Genomic DNA, 3,655 nt, shown 5'->3' with positions numbered 1-3,655 from the left:
ATCTGATTAGCTATGAATAGCTAGTGTAGCTCATTAGGCTAATTGTCGTATTAACGGGTACTTCTGAGTTAGCTCGTATGTTATTGATCCGTCCTTGTGAGGGTTATCTTCTATGGCGACGGTGTATTTGGTTACTGCCGTGTGTGTGTGTGTGTGTGTGTGTGTGTGTGTGTGTGTGTGTGTGTGTGTGTGTGTGTGTGTGTGTGTGTGTGGGGCAACGTCTCCCATAGTAACGGTTGCTACGCCTGAGCTGTGTGCCTGGAGCTAACATTAGCATCCAGGCTCATTAATTAGGCAGCATTTAAGTGTGTGTGTGTGTGTGTGTGTGTGTGAAGCCGGGATACCAGGCTCGGTTTAGCAACAGTTAAGCCTCGGTGTGTGTGTGTGTGTGTGTGTGGGTGTGAGAAACAGTGTGTGTGTGTGTGTGTGTGTGTGTGTGTGTGTGTGTGTGTGTGTGTGTGTGTGTGTGTGTGTGTGTGTGTGTGTGTGTGTGTGTGTGTGTGTGTGTGTGTGTGTAGGCGGACAGCTGAGCCAAGAGCATCGTTATACACTCACTTCATCTTGGAAACGCAGTTAACGCACACAGATATGATGCTAAGCTTATTATTGTAACTGATCATTTTTAGTTAGACTTGAAATGTCTAATACTTTCACAAGTTATCTTTCACATTATCTGTGTGCATGATCAATACATTATCCAAGTTCCAGGTGAACGTCAACAGTAACGCTGCAACTTTATGCTACTTAATATAAAGGGAAAGCGTACAGGGTTTCATTTTCTATGACTAATCTATAAGAAAAGTTAACATCATTTAAGGCATCGTGGATACACAGAGGTTGTGGTGATGGACAAACACAGCTAATCACTAATCATAATCCTTCTTAATCAATTGATCAAATAACCAAAGTGGACAACCTTAACATTTGAGAGGAACAGGAGATAATACTGAAAGGAAGCTGTGATTGCAAAAGAGGAATGTAATTTAAATGAAAAGTGTTAAGGTTCAGAAAGGATTACCTTAAAACATGTATTGTATCATCTGATTGGAATTCCTGAATGTTTTTCATATGATAATAAATAATAACAATATTGCATTTTTAGTGCATTTTTTTAAAATTGTTTTTCTGAACATCTTGCACCGCTAGTTTGATTTCATACTCTGCATTCCTCTCAATCAACAGAAAAAACCTTTATGAAGGACGAGTTACATTGATGATTTTAACTATATCGACAGTACATCTCATCTCTGTGCACTGATCAAACTTCAGCTTCACTGTCAGTCAGTTATCTGTTTGGGTCAGAGCCAGATTGCCCACAGGAAGCTCAACATCCATCTAAACCACTCCGAACCACTGTTACCCAAGCTGTCTGCACGCACGCACGCACGCACGCACGCACGCACGCACGCACACACAGCTGGATGGCATACTGCCAATGAGAGGTCACTCGCTCTTTCCATTAGATTCACACTGTTGGATAAGACACAGGAAGAAACCCAGAGAGACAGACAGATAGATGGGCAGACAGACAGGTAGCAGATCTGGATCATGGATGCAAGATAATTACATTTTTACGCAAAAAACCTCGGCCAAACTGTCTTCAGGCTGCTCTTTATTTTGTTGGACTTTACGTGCATGTTTACCTGTTGTGCTGCTTTTACCATTCATTCATCAGCTTTAAAGATGACTTTGAATTTCAAAATCCCTGACAGACGCTCACCTGTGACATTTTGATAGGTGTTACTGTCTAACACCGTACCTGTCTCCCTCTTTTTAAATCTGCCATGAATACGTGTGTGTTCAGGTTGACAGTAAAGCAGTTCTATAATGGAGGAGCTTCACGACGTCCAGCTGACTGAGATCAAACCTCTCCTGACAGGACAGGTACAGCACCATTTTGTTTGATAACACATGACTAAAGGAATATTCAACTAAGACATATCTTACCATCCGATCCATATGCGCTAGATGCTTGAACTCATTTCATAACAACAGTGATTAACGAATATCTCTCTCTCTTCAGAATGGGAGAAATCTGCAGGACTTTGACTGTCAGGTGAGTTCAGCACCGTCATGTAACATCTTCACACCTTTCCTCTCCTTGGCATTATGTAGTGCTAGAATCTGAATAAAAATACGATAGGACTTTATTGTGAGATCAAGTCCGACATTTTTCTTGCATCACAGAAGCTTCCGTTTCAAAATCAGACAACAACAGATATTAAGACGCAATACAAGGAAAACAAGGCACTTTTAATGGTGTTATTAAACCCTGAGTAACGTACAGTCACATTGGTACATCGGTTAATTTACTTTATTTTAAAGAATTATCCTTTTTATAAGTACTCAATTGCAATGGATTTGATGCATTCGACAGCCCTATTAAAAATATAATGGAAATTGTTTTTAATGTAGTAAGGACGATTCATTTATAGGCTTGCCAACTAAATGATGTCCTCTCTGCAGCACTCTAATCTTATTGTCCATGGAGATGAACTAACATAACTACGCACAACAACAAAACAACAGGCAGGAAGTCCAAACAGTGTTACTGCTGGTTTCAAAGTAGAGGGGTTGACAAAAAAACATATTCTTTAGAGTCAATGCGCCTGATAACAATTTACACAATATCGATTTGTCTATAATTTGTCTTCTTCATGTTATAAAAAGTAAATATTTATGTGGAGATATGTGTGCTGTATGCAAGAGGTCAAACATCAGGCTGAAACTAGTTCAATAAGCATCAGCTCCACACTCTGATATTGATCGACTCGTTGGACTGACGTCAAAACAGCGGGTCAGTTTGCATCAACGCCTCTGAACAGACAGTTATTTCTAATTAGAGCACAGAATAACAGCTCTGCCTTTGTCTGCTCCTGCGAAACATCCCGTGGAATACTTTAAAGCTATTCCCATCTGTCACTCAACTGAAAAACTGCAGTTCATCTCAGGGAAGTCTGCACTACGTTTCAACACAGCCGGGGAAAGAAGAGAAATGAAAACAAAAAAATCCTTTGTGTTGAGATTTACTTTATAGTTCAACCCTGTAGGATATTTGAATTGGGTTTCCACCTATGCTTTCTACATCAAGGAAACAAGAAATATATCCATGAGCATAACACTAGTGCATATACAGGCTGAAATAGATAAAAAAAGTTAAAGGGGACCTATCATGCAAAATGCACTTTGTGATGTCTTTTATACATAAACATGTGTCCCCGGTGTGTCAGGGAACTCACGCAGCGTCAGAAAATAAAACCCTCTCTCTTTTCCTCTGTACCCAAATCTCTAAAAACAGGGGTACAACAGAGCTGATCCAGATTTGCGTCCGATATGGAAATGTGGACCCACGGCACTATAAGAAAGTTGCTATCAGAAACAATGCCCGACTGTTTTGGACGTAATATGGTCTGTGTTTACTGTTTACATTAGCTTCGCTAACACTCAGAACTAACCTGTACTGCACAGAGCATGTGTGTGAAGAAGCTGGATATAAAAAGGAACTCACCTTGTGGTATAACCGGCAAGAGAGAAAGCCTTTGAGCTCCATACTGTTTCAGAAATAATCCTTGATAATCCATGATATGGAGTTTCATCAAAAAAAATAAATAAAAGCATCTTCTATATTAATTTAAAAATTGAAGCAGTACTGTAT

At 39.8% G+C, this 3,655-nt stretch overlaps 1 long non-coding RNA gene across 1 annotated transcript in view; it reads left to right on the top strand.

The window, feature by feature from the left end:
• The window catches only part of LOC104964402 (uncharacterized), a 2,279-nt gene extending 208 nt beyond the window's left edge, over nucleotides 1-2,071 (top strand). The window contains exons 2-3 of the long non-coding RNA XR_800410.1: nucleotides 1,805-1,884; nucleotides 2,024-2,071. This is a non-coding gene — a long non-coding RNA (uncharacterized lncRNA). The remainder of the gene's footprint in view (nucleotides 1-1,804; nucleotides 1,885-2,023) is intronic.
• Nucleotides 2,072-3,655: the final 1,584 nt, after the last annotated feature.

The sequence above is a fragment of the Notothenia coriiceps genome, unplaced genomic scaffold (genome assembly GCF_000735185.1).
Source record: "Notothenia coriiceps isolate Sejong01 unplaced genomic scaffold, NC01 NC01_scaffold00037244, whole genome shotgun sequence".
NCBI classification, from domain to species: domain Eukaryota; kingdom Metazoa; phylum Chordata; class Actinopteri; order Perciformes; family Nototheniidae; genus Notothenia; species Notothenia coriiceps.
Note: the sequence above shows the minus strand (reverse complement) of the source record. Positions and strands in the feature narration are given on the sequence as shown.